This window comes from Hippopotamus amphibius, chromosome 6 (assembly GCF_030028045.1).
Source record: "Hippopotamus amphibius kiboko isolate mHipAmp2 chromosome 6, mHipAmp2.hap2, whole genome shotgun sequence".
In the NCBI taxonomy this organism is placed as follows: Eukaryota; Metazoa; Chordata; class Mammalia; order Artiodactyla; family Hippopotamidae; genus Hippopotamus; species Hippopotamus amphibius.
Window position 1 is genome coordinate 80,054,294 of NC_080191.1, and position 17,920 is coordinate 80,072,213.

The following is a 17,920-nucleotide window of genomic DNA, read 5'->3' on the forward strand; positions in this document are numbered from 1 at the left end:
AGTTTCACTGTACAGAAAAATATAACTATTTGGAAGTCTCTAAATAAGCATTTAGAGAATGAAATTGCCTTGTATGATTGGAATCAGACTGGTAGTAATTTGGTGTTGCCAGCGAGAAGGGCAGGGTGCCTCCACCAGCTGGTGAATAGATAGGTATCAGTGCTATAAAGAAACAAGATGCAAACAATAAAATAATGTAAAAGAAATGTTATACATCTTTTCTTATTGATAATGCATTGCTAATGAGCGCAACAACTGATTCACATTTCTAAAACTATTTTCTTGGTTTTCTCTCACACAGCTCCTCCCCTTGTACCTATGTCTTAGTCACCATCACCCTCCTCCAAGTTATCCAAGACAAAACACTCAGTACAAATTTACATTTTCTATATCCAAAATCATTGAGTTTGGGAAAAACAAACAAAAACAACAACACTCTCCTACTTAGCAAAACTGACTTCTAACTGGTCCCTGAATGTATTCAGTGCATCCTACACAATGTTTCCAATTTTGCTGATTTCTCTCTATTTTTACTGCAGAATCCCTAACTCAGGTCGTCACAATTACAGATCTGAATGTCTGCTTTTATTTTCTTGCTAGCTTCCCTGCATGCTCCTTATCAATTTCTCCAAGCCATTATCCAAACTGCCTCCAGATGTGTCTCTCTAAAGTCATGTCACTTCTCACATCATGAGTCTCAGTGGCAAAATGCTTGATATGACATTTAAGATCATTACCTTCCTGTCTGCAAATTGCAAACTAATTCTGCAAAATAATTATCTGTCAATAATGGTTAACAATGTTTGAGCCTTCATGTAATTATCACTCCTCTGATTGGCTCTCAAATCTATCTATCTATCTGTCTATCTAGACACACACAAACACAAACATACATATATATAATCACTGTAAATAGAGGTTTTACAACTCTATCAACTGCATTACTTTATATATAAATATAGATATAAATACAGATATATATTGATATATACATAGGTAAATAGATAAGTAAATAGCGTCTATTTACCATGATTTTTTCCATCTCAAGGGTCAGTCCATTGAAAAACTAGTACTAACTAGTAGTTCCATATTAAGAACATTGAGGCTTTTAAATTGCTAAACATTTACAGAAAATTTTTTGAGGGAATTACACTGTTGCCAACATAATTTCCAAATTTGACTTCATTATAAATGTTCACATTAAGTAAATCTGCAAGAGCCCTGTCTTCATGAGCTAGGTTGAGTTGAGAGCTGAGGGACATGGAACAGAATACAAAACTAGTAACTTTTAGATACAGTGCATGCTCTTTTGCAACTCAGAATGTATAATCTCCAAAGGAGTGGAGATACAGGGAAGGAAGAAAGTCCACAGGTCCTGATTTACGCAGGCTCTTTGCCTGTACAGCTGCACAAGCCCTGGGTGAACTGTGATTCACATTGTTTGTTGTGTCAAGCCTTTCTCCTGTTAGTGAATAGCATCTCCTTTTGGTGTGAGGGAAGAGTGGGCAGTCTTACAATGGAGTTGTATCCTTATACATTTATGATTTAAAGCTTCTTTTTTAAAAGATTTATCCATCAGCAAACTTTCAAAATTTATCATGGTATCACATGCAAGAAAAAGCAAAACGTGACAAATTATGTCCAGGAAGGCTTGTACTGCTTCCATTGTTCAAGTTATGAAAGTAATTTGTCCTCATTTTATGATAAGAAATATCTCATTTTCTTGCTGTAGCTTTTTTGTTTCTGGAAGAATCACCTAAATTTGTAATTTAAAAGTTGTAATTAGAAACCCCAAGATCATAGATTTCATGAACAAAGGAATGGTTAGGTTGAAATGCATTTGATGAGTTTGACTGTATTACGACAGACAGAAAGATGGTTAAAGAATATTTTATATTTTAATATTTTGTTTGGATTGTTTTGCTTTTGAATAACAAATCTTTTCATAATAAGATCAATGGAAAGGAATCACTTATTTACCATATCAGTGTGAGTGTCCTAACCAAATTTAAGTCAGGAAACTAAGGAAATTTGAAGACTGAGGTTCAAAATATCTTCCTACATTGTAGGCAAAGAAATGACACCTAGTGACACTACAGTAAGGGAAACCACAGTACTAAAATCCATCAAATCAAGAAGATTCATATTGAAAGGACTTCATCACCTTACAAAAGAAGTGAAAATTAACTAAAATAAACATTCATGTAAAATAAACATTGAGCATCCAATGCAGCAATTCCTTTACAGCTTTTATAAAATCTCACAATATAAAACAATTACTGAATTTTAATATTTTACCGTAGAAGTTGATTTAAAATAATCTTTGAAGGGACATTTCTTTTTTGAGGCGTGCTTTATTATTATTAAAAGGGTAAGAGCACAAGTAGCATCAGGGAACCACTTAAGCAGAGGTTCAAAGGCCCTATTCTAAATAGGACAGGCTTTTAGTATTTTATACACAAAGTACACTGATACAATTTCCTGTGGGGTTTCTTTAATATACATAATAACCATTATGATGCAACAAAATATTACTGACATGACACTAATGAGTTGGGATTTTTATCTTTCTTTAATTTTTTTTCATTCTTAATGGAGAATATAACTCAAGGAAAACAAGAATCCAACTGAAAAATGCTTGCAGAAAAGACAATAATGAACCACTTGTGTGGGAACCCAATTTTTTTCTTGAAATTGTGAACTGTTTAATATGGCATCCAGCTGCAGAATGGTAGAGCATAACAAAAAGTGAAAAAAATGTTGTTTTCATATATTGAAATTGTTCTGATCATAACTATACCACGGATCATTTGTAAAAACAAATTATTCAATCACCAGGTAAATCAATATCAAGGATAAATAAATAAATATTCAGCTTTTCATTTTTAATAAAAATGATAAAAATCACATTGGTTCTTCATAAAAATAATCACTGGTAAAAAAATTTTCCAATTTATTTTACAAGATTAACTGAATTATTCTTTCATCTGGTATGAAGGGGATAAGTTGTGAAATATCCCTTAGGAGTGAATAAGTAATGCAAAATATTTCTCCAGAAAGGGAAGCTTAGATGCAAAGTTAAGAGCTCTCCGCTTTTGGAAAGTGGCAGCTTGAAGATACACTAACATTCCTCAGCTGTTTAGTGCCTTTTCATGCTGCTCACGCATGCATGCACGGGTGCTCACACACACACACACACACACACACACACACACTCTCACACAAGCACTATGCTCATTTAATGGCAAATAGTTGCTGTTTCTATTTGAACTGATTAAGATATAGTTTTAAAAATAGGCTTTTGCCTTTTGAAATGGCACCCGTAATACCAAAGTGACATAATACTGCACTTCTGTAATTCAAATAGGCTGCCATTGAGGCAAGGGAAGCAAGTGCCTCTGTGCAATTTTCCTCCTTTTTTTGTGAGTTAAGCAGATTTACTCTTTAACGGTGGAGCTTCAGCGGATGATTATGACATCAAAGTGTGACAGACAGTGATTATGTACTGCAGGGAGAAAAGGCGGTTAAAAAGAGACAATTCATTCCCATAGCTTAAAGGGACAATTTCCTTGGCCAAAAGTGAAATAAACTCTGTTGTGCCAGGCTTCTTTTTGAACGAAAGGAGAGTGGAGGCTTAGTCTGTTTCTTTTGATTTTTCATTTCCTTTCATATTTCGAATCACACAGTCTCCCCACATACCCAAGTACCTTTCCCATCTCACTCACCCACAGTCTGCATATCCTATGGAAACTGTTTTTTGACCCAATTATTTGGCGGATTTGAGTATTTTTATCAGCAGATTTCTCAATATCAAGAGCTTTTACTTAAATGAAACTGGCATCTGGTGTTAGAGCCTGATTTTTTTTCCCAGCTCAGCTATAATCTTTCTCAATTTGTGACCTCCCTTTGGTATTTATAAAGCTGTTGGAAACTGTTCATGCTGTGTTGTTTAGTCAGATCTTTGGCCCTCTATTATCAAGATTAAAAATTAGTGATTATCTGCTCGTTTTATATTTACTTTTTCTGTTTATGTTTATATTTCTATAATATAATTACACGAGAAATACTTTGTCACGTGTTACTGAATTTAACAAAATCAAAAGTAATTAATCACATTTAATTTGTAGTTTAGTTAGCAAATCCACCTTGATTCTTAGCCAGATGCACTGCCCTAAATATAAAATTAATTTATAGTATCTGAAATTTTTAAATTAATATTATTTCCCATGACATTTTAAATAATAAATTAAATATTCAACTTGGTTTTCTCCTGAAAAATACTGGCAATTCTTTTTATGGTGTGTGAATATTTTAAAAAACACTTTTAGAGACCTATTGTACAATGATAAATCTTTTTAATTAGCAAAACAAAAACATATTATTTAAACATATGTACTTTTTAAAATATTAGATTTACTCTCACGGTGAGTAAATTATTGAGAGGAAATCAATTGCAGTTCTTTAAGGAGACTAAGGAGAAGCAATGAATAGAATGACCATAGTTTGTTTACTCAGAGAATTGATTTCTCTTATCTTCTGTATTGGGTGTCACCTAAATAGAATTTGTACCAAAATTCTGTTGATATGTTCATAAATTTTCCACCTGGAAAAGGAAACAAGGTGTATGTTCAAAATGAGGATAATTCTTATTAAAGTATTTGAAAATAAATTAAAGCTCATTAACACTCAAATAGATAATATTAACAGTATTTTCTATGGATGGAATTTTCAGAACATGTATCTTATAAGTACTGTATCTTCATGTATTCTATTTTGAGTTCTTGAAGAAAAGATAGCAAATCACAAAAGTATATTGTAATACCAAGATAGAGTATTAAATCGGGAGATTTTACAACAATCCTACTATTTTACAATCCAAAAATACCCAACTAATAGTTAGTTACATATTTTGCAGTCTTTTATTTTTTTGTTGTGTTTTAAAACATTCACCATGTTGCTGCTCTTGTTGCTGTTGTTGTGTTATTTTTATATTTTAAACATCGTACTCTTAGCTCAGAGTGAATAGTACCCCCTTACACATTTGGCATTCTTTTTAGAGCCTCTATGCCAACGATTTCAATAGTGTGTGACACAGTGTTACCTGCCTAAACACAACCCTGAAGGATTTTGCTTGTTTGTTATCAGGTCTACCCTATCATCTGTCTACCTATCTATCTATCTATCTATCTATCTATCTGTCTATCTATCTATCTATCTATCTATCTATCTATCTAGTCTTCCCATCAATCTCAACCTTAATGAGCAAATGATTGGGTATAGTTAAATATGCATATATTTCAGAAGTAAGGGTTTAAATAATTTAGGGACACTTCTGAAACATATTCCCACATTCTTAGTTTATGCCCTTACCATTGATACTGTTAATAATATTACTGACTATGGACCTCAGGTTAAGGGCAGAGTATATGCAAAGTATTTTGTGGAGCTTCGCAAAGAAAATCATAAAAAAAATAACATCTTAAAGTTTTTCCCATTTAAAAGTGAGAGAAGTTGCTTTGGTAAATTGTTGCTACTGGGTTAGCCCATCTTTGTTAAATGTACCAAGTAGAAATGAAAATTGCTGACCCTTAACTTTATAAATTTTGTTCAATTTTATAAGTTAATCCTTTCTAAATAACTGAATGTTTAGAGATTATTCTCCTATGCTTTTAATTATAACATTTATCATCAACTGTATGAACACAAAAGAAAAAGTAAATCTGATTATGAAAAACTTAAAATGCCTGTGTTAGACCAGTAGTAGATAGAAATTAGGAACATGGATATTATTAGAAATACCAAAATCAAATCACTTGTATCTATGACCATAACTCATGTAAAGCTACTCCAAAAAATATATTTTCACTTAAATATTTACTGAATTTTTTTTAAAGTTGCTATATAATCATAACATATGTAGCAAAATGCTATTCTGAATATAATAAGATTTTCTAAGACTCCACCATTAGAAGTCTACTTTTTTATGTTCTGACATTCTAAATCAGGATGTTGATGGCAGAAGCTGCCTTTGCCTTCATAGGCACATTAAACTTGCAGAATAGGTGCTAAAGATTTGGAAGAAAATCCTCAAGACAATAGAGGAACACTTTGTTGGGAAATACTTTTGATAGTAAAGGGGATACTATTGTGTGGAAAACATGGATATTGATGGCTATGAGTCAAAGATATTCAGAAGGACTTGAGCATAAAAATGATTTTAGAATAAAGATCAGTGACTGATTTTTAAGAGTTTGCTGAATAAGTACAATATCTATCTATCTATCTATCTATCTATCTATCTATCTATCTATCTACCTACCAATCTATCTTTGTTTCTTAGTGGAACAGGAATCTACATCTATAAGGAAGCAGATACAGAAGCATATATGCCAACTGATAAGAAATATTGTATTACAGTTTATTGGCAATTTTTTTTGTACAACAAAAAAAACAGTAAGTACAATAATGGTGCCTCTTAAAATCAATAGCTTTGATGCCATAATAGAGTATTTCTCCAAACTCACTCCAACAACTCCACTCATACAACATGTGCATCTATAGCATTTAAGCTTTTCAAGTACCCCTTATGCATTTTTCCTCTCAATGCTTATGTACAGGCAAGCCCAAATTGATAAAATGCCCTTTCCTAACTTCTCCATTTAACATATTTATTTTTTAAGATTATTTCAAAATGCATTTCCTTGGTGAAATTTTCCTCTATCACAGAATTATCATAGCATTCTCTTCATACTTTAGCTAGCAAATGGATAACAGTCTCTCAATCCCACCCTCTCCCTCTCTCTCTTTCTCAATATATGTTTTTAAGTATATACCTATATATAGATATATAGATATATATATAGACAGAGAGACAGAGAAGAAAGTATACTGAAGCTATAGTACATATACTTTTATGTGAATCTATAATCTAGTTGATTTTAATCTCCTTGAGAGAAAGGGCTAGCTTCTTTTTAATAATGGCACCCCAGAAAGCAGCACAATGCATGGAATCTGAGCTCTTTGTAAGTGATATCTGTATGTTCGGTGATGCTCAGTAGGTACTATTTGAAATGATAAACAGAAGTGGCAACAGTGAATAAATCACGTATTTTCACAATCTATTTGTATATTACAATCGTAGTTTAACGACTTAGCATGACAATGTTAAAGCTAAAGCTAGAAGTTTAATTTTTCTGGGTCTATCATCCACTTGTTCTGACGACCAGTATACACCGACAATATCTGTTCTGTATTATTGCTGAGACTCAACAAGATTCTGAATGGATTAGTGCAATATACCCTCACTACGAGAAAAATCAATACTTATTGACGGTGGGTTAAAAATTGTCAATTTCTAAAATAATCTCATATGTAGAAAACAGCATGCTTATATTAATATATTGATAAACAACATTTTTATCTTTATTTTGCTTTACTCGTTTTCCAATGTATTTGCAAGATTAATATATTTACGTTACGAAGTCATTTAAGCCTTTGGCTCTTATTATTTACTCAAATATTTAGGAGACTAGGCAAACAGGAAGGAAAGGTATGTGAATTTAACATTTGCTTGAGTGTTATATTTAAGGGACCAAACTATATCAGTAAGAATTGTATTTAAAAATCAATCATTCTTATACCTGAACATTAGCTCGATCAGAATAGGACATTGAAGTTGTTTTTTTACCCTTATTCATGTGCATTTTTACTGTATGCTTTCTTGATTGCAACTGATCAATAAAAATATTTTCCAGAACTACCCAAAACATATTAAATATTTTATTCTCCTTTAATCTCCCTTTCTTTGACAAAATGTTTCATTTTTCACTGTGATGGGGCTTGTTATTTAACTTATGCCTGCCTGTACTTTAAGTAGGATCTATGAGTAACACACCCACCCACCAAAAAATCAAGTATGGCAAAATGATCAATTGTTACTGTCTTTTACATTTCATATATGAGACTGTTGGTTCTGTTCTAAAATACATTTTAATTTGGAAGAATTTTTAATAAATCTCATTTCTCTCCTAAGTAGGCAGATTCCTTAGGCAGATTCCTTAACCACACTGTGCCTAAATTTCCTCACCTGAAAAATGGAAATGATAGTAATAATATCTAGCTCACAGGGCTTTTGTGAGCATTAAATGGATTAATATATGTAATGTACTTAGAATGTGGTGTATACTCATTTGAGAGTTACTTTTGAGATTACTGTCATTATTTCATTTGGTTACAAAAAAGAATTTCTGACCAAGAAGTTTTCCATGCACTATTATGCTTTCCTGCTTCAAATAAATCAATCTATTCAACTACAGAAAAGAAAGATAGGCTTACCCTATAATTCAAACATCGCAGGGCAGGACAGAATGGTAAAAAAATAACAAGAACTAGATTTCAGCTCACTATATTAAACAAGCAAACACACACTCTGGTAGAGCCTTCAATTAGTGAAACTACTTGCTTCATGAATCAAGGAGCTTTGTGTTTGAACAACTGTCTAGGTGGTAGCTAAGTGAATTCCTTAGTTTTGTAAGAGGTTAGCCTAGAGGACTCACTATTCTTAGAAAAGAGCTGGTGTTATTTGAAAGCAGGATAGTGTCAGCGTGCATGGGGTAACCTGAGGAGTGGCTACCTAACTCATTCCTCGACATGATGTTTGAAATACCACGTCTCTTTCTTTGAATCTTGAGTCCATAGCTAAAATGCATCTAAAAAGGATCTCCTCTTAGTGTGGGTTATTTAACAACTGTTAATTATTTAAGACAAAAAGGCATGTTAAATTCTAGAAGATGTAAAATCTCATGACAAAGTGAGTTGGTGGTGCACTAAAGACAAATTATGTCTACTTCTTAATTTGAACCAGTTAAACCTGTTACATAGTCGCCAATTCTCACAGTTCTGTCACAGAGGAACACCTGGGTCTCTAGGTGTCTTCCTGTGAGAGGAAGCCACTCTCAGAAGAGGTCATTACTGTTAAATCAGATGACTAAGTCACAGGACAGTGAAGGAAAATCTCATAAAGATTTCTTCCTGGGAGCAAGTACATAAAACGGGTACTAATGGGACCACTGTGCTTCTGAAAAACTTAGGTTTGACCTTAAAGTGTTGGAATGCAATTATATACAATAAGAGTGTTCATAGAGCTTCACTGTATTGCAATTTGAGAAGCCTAGTCAAGAAAATGGTAGATGAACTAGGCTGATTAATTTTATTAATTAAATTTCAAGGCTATTCTCAACCTGGCTTTCACTTTACAAACATATTGTTCGCCTTATGGGTTCTTTCAGTCTTGATTATTCATTCAGTCATTGTCATCCCCTGCATTCATCTCCCCCCCATTTTGGAAGTCTCACATGTGCAGACATTGGCATGGTACAGCACGCAGCCCCGGTCTTGCCGTGCTCTGGACTGGAGCTCCATCACTAATGAGTTTTTGTTGCTGCTCCTACAGCCCTTCAGCAGGCTTCTATGGATGCCGATCTAGAGCAGCCCAGCATAAACTAGCACGGATCCAAATCTTCACTGACCTCGCTGAGACTTCCATGAAACAGATGTACCAAGTAAATACAGGGAAATGCTTTAAGAAACAATTCTCTAAATGGATAACCTTTTTTTTGCCCCCCGTATTTGCATAAGTAATGTTACAAAAGGTGTAGCAGAAGAACACTCAGAGCAAGGTCCTAGGCCATGACTCAAAATCACAAGGTTATAAGAATGGCCAAATATTATTCCATGATCATTTAAGCTTTTAAAGGTATAATTAAAAAGGAAACAGCAGAAAAATAGCTAGATTGATGAGCTGTGAATTTCAGAGATGAGTATGTGTGTTCACTTGTCTGTAAAAATATATAAACATGCATTCTGGCTAAGGTCCATCTGGAACTTAAAGAAGAAATGAATGAAGACAAAAATATCCTATATAAATTTTCTAAACAGCTCTTGTTTATGTAAATAAATTTTAAAAGAATAATGATATGTCAATTCTGCAGTATTTAATTGTAATTTTACTCTGATAAGCACATAGAATCATAAAGGCATCAAAATTTTAAATCTGTATAATTGGAAGAAAATATGATTTTATATATTGTTTGGACATTTCTCAATACTGCCAAATAGGTAAATTTGAATACAAGTAAAAGCATTGACTTTATATTACTCTTTGCCATAGAAGAAAGACCCCTGTCAAGTGAATATTTCCATATATCAGTGGTATTTATAAAGTATGAAGCTTTGTTTTAACCAAAGAGAATTTACATTATCATTCAACAATTTCCCTCAAATTGGTTACCTAGAAAATTCAATTCAATAATGAATCCAAGATATAACTTTAGTATATTTCTGATTTTTTTTTATTTCAAAGTGAGATTATTAACTAGTTATATCTTATTTACAAGGCTTGGCTTTAATTGAATTTCCTATATTTTTTAAATCAAAACTTTTTTTGAGGGTATGCATCATTAAGTACAACACCTTACTTGAAAGTAACATTTATTTAGATATATAATTTTATATCTTTAGTTTTTAAAAATCACATTATTTTCCAATATTCCCATATCTTCATTCCTCCTGCATACTGGGCAGTTTCTGTAGAAACTGGAATATAATTGAATTTTTTTTTATTTTAGAAAGCATTCCTAAATATTTAAAATATTGTGTTTTTGCTATAAATTAATATGTTTAAGTGCTGAATATAAATATTTTATATTTATATAGTACTTTGTTACTTAAATTATTTTATTTATAAAAATAGATGTGGATGTAATATTATCACCACCTTGCAGTGTTGTGGACTGAATTGTCTCCCCCAAATTCAACTGCTGACGCGCCAAACTCCGAAGTGACTGTATTTAGAACAGAGTTTTTAGATAGGTAATTAGGGTTACAGGAGGTCAGAAGGGTGGGGTCCTAATCAGACAGTACTGGTGTCTTTATAAGAGGAGAAGGAGACATCAAAGAGCTTCTCTGAACACATAGAGAAGACGTCACATGATGACACAGCAACACAGAGTCCTACCAGAAACAGAATTTGCTGGCTCTTTTCTCCTGGACCTCTAGCCTCTAGAATTTTGAGAAAACAAATATTTGTTGTTGAAGCCACCTGGTCTCTGGTATTTTGCTATGGCAGCCCAAGCTTACTAATGCATGAAGTCACTGTTATTTTTTCTTATTGAGGATCTAAAGTACACGGAATAGACCGATCATAATTTCTGGTTCTTAACCACTATTATCAATTGCCCTTTGCCAGATCATATTTGATGTTTATTTTTTTAACTGGAGAACTGTCATATTATTAATAACTTACGTCTGCCTGTATGTTCTTCACTTGTATTGTCTCCCAACATTCTGACACCTGTGTTTAAAGTTCCCTTGTGTTTTCTTTTTAGTTTTCTCACCAAGTAATATATTTTTAGTTATACTTTACTAAACATGGATTCCTTGAACTTTTTTTTTTCCTGTCAATAATATGTTCCCAAGCCTCACTCATGTTGTTGCTTGTAGTTGTGGTTCATTTTCACTGTTGCATAAATTCTATTTTGTAAATGTGCTATAATATATTAATGTATTATCCTGCAAGTGAAAATTTACCTTATCCTCAGGGTTTTGCCATAACAGACAATGGGGCTATGAATATTTTTGTACCATTTCCTGGTACATTCGTGCCAACATTCTCTTGGGTATATTCTTCTGAGTTTTTTGCTATGATGTAAAGTTTGCAAAAGTTCAGTTTTACAAGATAATGTTAATTTTTTTCAAGTTTAATATGATTGTACTATTATAACTGTATCTTTTGCATATACTAAAGTCTAATTATAAAATTCATATTGTTAGAAGAATGCCATATTTTTAAAAATGTAGAAACTATCGTAATAAATACTTTATGCACTCTGTCCTATGCTGCAGGAGATATTTAAAATTTTAAGCTTATTTCATCATTCCATATATGAAGTAGTATGGTAGAGTGGTTACATAGAAATACAACTAAAGTACTTTAAATATCTCTTTAAAAACTCCTTTTGTCTCTCTCCTATTAAAGGAAATTATATTTATTATGCCTTTTTTATGAACATGTATATTTCAATTATTATATGCAATAAATAAAGGACAGGGAAAAAAGAGGCTTGCTACACACGAAAAATATCATTTGAGCCCTGAAACATGATTATCATAACATTTAGATGTTAATTTCACAGTTGTCGCAACTAGTCAAATCAGTGGGTAAAATGATTAAACAAAATGTTTTTCTTTATTTTTTTTTCCATCTAGGGTCCATTAACAATTATAGAAATTAATAACTCATTTATTTGCCAGCTTTATAGCATTAACATAGCACTTACCATTTTCATTCACTAATTCAGTTACTTTCTAACCCTGTAACTAAAACATTTTTAGTATGCATTTTGTGCCTATCAGGTTTTTATTTTGTTTGCTTTATAGTTAGTCAGACATGAGTCTTTTTATTACTGTGCAATTATAATATTTTAAATGTTACAATATTTAAAAAAAATATGATTAATACTAACTCAGAACTATGTTTATATTAGATTTTATATGATTAATAAAATTAACAATGGGTATGGTATTTGAAAAAAACAGAATATCTTACTTTTTTATATTATGTCATAGTGAAAAACAGGATTTAGAAAGCAGGCAGAATTATTTGATCATATTTCTGCACATTCATATTCTTACTGAAGCAAATTTTGCTCTTAGATTTTCCATCATTGTTTCTCAGAGATTTAGTGGAAAGTAGTTACATAGAGGTGTGGACAGAATTCACTCTGAGATTGATTAATAACTGAACTCATGTGTGGAAGATCAGATGTATCCTGAAATAACTGTGTACTGCACTTTCTTCCTGGACATGCTTGTACAAAATTCCTGTTTAGACACATAATTATTAAGAAAGGCTCCCTTTCAGTTTTCAAGATATTTAAAAATTAATTGAAATTGATAAAGACAACCAGACACAGTAGGACTTTGAACAAAATCATTTAAACTAACAAACTGCATTTATGTTGAGATGGTGCAAGTGAATGTACAATTTTTACTTAAAACACAAATCAGCACCTACAGATGTTTCTCTTCCATCTCTAATTGTTGAATTTTCTGTTCTTAGTGATCTATATTTATTCCTTCCCCGACATCTAAAATATGCTAGGAATCTGGAAGGCTTTATGCAACCCAAGTTGTCAGAACACAAAACAGGAAACTACCTCAAATACTCTCAGTTGATCCATCTTTGTGTTCCAAGCACAATGCCTCAAAAATCCACCTGCTGGAAGTCGGGTGGTGTATGCAAAGGGATGTCATGGTAATTTGAAAACTGTTGAATACAGAATAGAGGCTTTTCCTGCCCTCAGGCTCACCACACTGGTTTGTCTGGCTCACTACATGCCAAAACTTTTGATTGATGTGCTCACTTCAGTCACGGGTAATTTTAACTCATATATTAAGTAGCTGCTGCTTCCACTCCATTATAGTTCCTTGTATGGGGCAAATCAGAGTTCGGGTTTTGTCTGTATTGGGCTGACCTAGAGCCATAGTGTGCTTTTGTTTGGATTTAAGTAGGAGGCAAGCTAATATTTCAAAACTAGCAAACTTTTACAATCTCTGCTTTTCTTAATTGCAGGGATCCCTGTGGTAAAGAGCTTTTTATTGCTACCACATAGCTCTTTAGGAGCCTCAAGGAAGCCAGAAATGTTGTTAAAGTCTTTCTTTTGAAATGTAGGAGCTTTAAATGGATTAATTAAATATAACTGACTCTGGAAGCATTTTTTTCTCCCTCTTATCTGTTTGTATGTGAAAGACATTGTGTCTTAATAATTTTTGGTTGTGTATCTCAATATCTGCAGTAGATCTGGGAACTGAGAACACTCCTATTCATTACCATCTCAGAGTCTATGGGGTGTATAAAATACTGATTCTAATAAAAATAACCATATGAATGGTAGATTATGATGCATATCCCCATTAAATTTCAGATTTAATATTAAGACATTAATCTGCATGGAAAATAATATAACTGTAATTCATTCATATCAGTAACTCTTGCCTTTTTCCAAAAATGTTACCTACTAATTAAAATAGCAGAATGAAAATTGGAAGTTAAACCAGTCTATTACTACTACTACTGCTACTACTAGTAAAAAACATAATTTACACTGGGACACATCCCTTGCCCCAAAAAAGAGGCTGAAGACTCTTTCTGGAATGAAACATTCAGTATATATATATATATTTTTGGTAAATCCTAGAGAATGTGCAATCTGCTAAATACACCAATATTGTTGACTGCAGAAACACTGTAATCTATATAATCTAGATTATAACCAACAAATACCTAATATGTGTGCAAAGGAATCTACTCTGAAAGAGGCAAAAATAGTTAATATTTTATAAATTGCTGAGAGGAAAGATAAAAATTAAGGTGAAAATATTATTCCAGAGGTATATAAGAAGACTCTATCAATATTCTTTTTTTGGAACTAGTTGGTACAAGAGTATATGCCAAGCTCAACAACCTCCCAGTCAAAGCTCCTTCCATTTGAACCAAATAAAATGAAATTGTGCACGGAATGAAAGGCTGTAAATACTGCATTATTTTAACTTATGAGACACTTAAGTCTAAGCTGCACAATCCAGGTTATGGGTGGCTTGGGAATTAGCTAGTTTTACTTACATGCCAGTCTGGAGGAATCAGGAAAAATAAGCGTTTTTCCTGAAAGTTGGGCAAATACACATTATTTTCTTTTTAAGCTTGTACTGCATAGGAAAGTACCAATTTAGAATTTTGAATAAGCTTATTTACTTTATTTTAAAAATTTTATTTGTAAATAAAAATAGAAAGGGCATTAGCATGGGACAAATCAAGGTTTCTGCTTCATTTTGTAAATAAAGTTTTATTCAAACATAGTCATGTCCATTTATTTTCATATTGTCCATGGTTCCTTTCCTGCAGCAAAGGCAGAGTTAAATAGTTGACACAGAGATAGTATGGCTTGCAATGCCTTAACTATCTCACCTTAACAAAAAATGTTTACTAACACCTGATTTAGAATGAATATTTTATGCTAAAGATAACAGCCATTAATCACAAAGTTTGACTATTTGGAAAATATTTAAATATTGTCAAATATGGAGCTGAAGTAAGAATATAATAAAACAATTTGAAATTTGTTCTTATACTTATTGTTTCAACATAATTGCCATTTTATACTTAAAATAATACACTCAATATTACATAATAACAGCACTCAAGGGAAAAACGATAATATATAAAATGTAAATTCTAAGAACTATGTGTGTTTATTCACATATTTCTTCATACTTACGGTATGGAAAAAAGATTTTAAAAGTTCTCATTTCCTCCTAATCATTAGTTTTTCTTTTATCCAAGTAAAACAGCTCAATCTTTCCTTTTTTTAAAATTCCTGGTGAGTTTTTATGATAAATTCAAATTTCCCAACGAATGAGCAAAAGCCATAAAAAAGTCACGTTTTTCTTTCCTATGAAACACAGCATATTTATGATTGTGGCTCAATTATAAAACTGGAAACACTCAAACGAGGTACTCAACTTTCACGCTATGGGTGGCTGAGTCAGACAGGCATTGCTGGAGAAAGGTGACTCCATTAGCACTCTTTAAAGAAGCCATCAACTAAGCAGTCATTGCCTTTTTTTGTGTTTCTGAAGTCAAAGGGGTGATGTTTCCATTCCTTAAACACCCTTCAATGTTTAATGACGTCTTACTGAGAATTTGATATTTATACATTATACTTTGATTATAACAGGGGTTGGGGATTCTGGAGGTAAATGAGGAGAACACTGGGAGAAAAGATAGCATATGTGCATTGAACATAAATAAAGCCAGATGATTCAAGAGTAAAACAAACAAACAAAAAAGTAAGTGCTAGCAACATTTTACTGGGTTCCTTCATTCTATCCTGGTCTTTTCTGATTATTGCTTCTAAACTTTATTTCATGACTTCATTACCGTTTACTAGTGCTTCTACAAATGATGCATAGAGATCATCTGGGGATCTTGTTAAAATGCAGATTCTGATTCAGCAGGTCTGCAGCAAGGCCTAATGTTTTTTATTTCTAGGTTGATCTCAGGAGACTCTGATGCTTTTGATTCTAGAGCACACTCTGAATAGAAGACCTTTGATGACACCAAGAAGGACTAAAAATTAGAGTATTAGGAAAAAAAGGCAAATGCATTATCCCTGAAGAGATTTTGGTTGTTACTTTATTACTCTTGTATAAACAACTCAAAAAATAAATAAAAGCTAACAAAGTTTAGTCCAAAAAGGCCTTTTCTACAGATATTTTTAGCAGGGAAGACTGTTTTTTCTATACATAAAAATATCCTTCCATGTCCACAAATAACCATTCTACTTCACTCTTAAAATGTTTCTGGATGGCAACAAATCTGGGTGTATTTTGGGGAATGCTCTTAATAAATATAGATGAGCAACATTCAGTTATCTCTGTAAGTAAATTTTACAGTTTTCATACATTCTTCCTAAAAACATTGTTGATGTTGAATATTTTACTTACTCAAGGGTATAAAATGTTAAACTATTTCATATGTTTTATTTTACTGATGCATGCATTCATGTATGTGCATATTAACATATGACAATTCTATTCTTTCCATTAAGTCAATGTATAATTGTCAAAAGAAAACCTAGTCCTTGAAAAAAGCAGATCTAAATAAACAGATACAAATATTCTTTATAGTTCAGTTTTTTAAAATAATCAAAAACTATAAACCTTAATATAGGTGGGAAAAAAGCTTACATTAAAACCTGGACTCTCAAACAGACATTCAAAAAAGATGGTATAGTACACTGTTTACTGTAAAATAAAAACCATATTCTAGATAATATATACACTCTGTGATATAGAAAGTCCTTGGTAGTGTTTGCATCTAAAGGTACCAGGCATTATCAGGAATTCACTACAGAAAGTGTAAAGCAGAAAAAAATTATGATTGTTATTTTTAAAATAATAACAATTTCCATTGAGGATCACAAAATCTACACTGCAACAGACATTTTATGTACCTAACCACTAGCTTTATTTTATGAAAGAAATTCCACAAGGGAAAAAAAAAAAACATGTTAAGAGATTTTTCATGAAGAGCATACCTATGTGGGAAGGAAAGAGCAAAGAGTTTCAAGAAATTCCTTTATAAGTTTTGTTGAACTTCTTCAAAGCCATAAACAGGAGATAAAGAACATTATTAAATTTCACAGGAGGAAGTAAGAAATCCACTTAGCCTGTTGCTAATCTCCTAAAATTCTTCCAATGAGCACTGATAAAGATATGAAATCTGGGATTATCTAATATTCTTTCTTCTACTCTTCTTAATTCTCCCCTATGATTTAAGCCCTAAGAGAATAGGAATGCTTGGAAATACAGCTGGAGAGAAACTATTCTGAAACCCTAAATACATTTGACAATCAAAAACAATGCATCTTGAGATCTTCACATGTTCTTAAATATCATAATAGCAAATAACTTCCCCAATAATTACATTAATACAGAATTGAAAGAAGAAAAGTAATTCAGTTGATGCACCAATGATTCTAAAAGTGGAGGCTTAAAGTTAAATAGCTTTTTAAATAAAGATAGCTACTTTCATAAACTTTTTAGTATTTAATTAAAGATATAATCAGGAACTGACTTGAATCTTTAATTTATTCACCATTTCTATTCTCTAGCAAAGAAAAAACCCACCCACCATTTTTCTTAGATCTTTTCATTTTTCTCTTAAGAAAACTGCTAGATATTCACTCTCAGATGTCATATATATGTGCTGACAGCAAAATATTTGTTAAATGCTTATTATTTGCCCACTGGTACTCTTTGTATTATTCCACCATTGTAACAGTTAACAGGCTTTTTAAAAGAG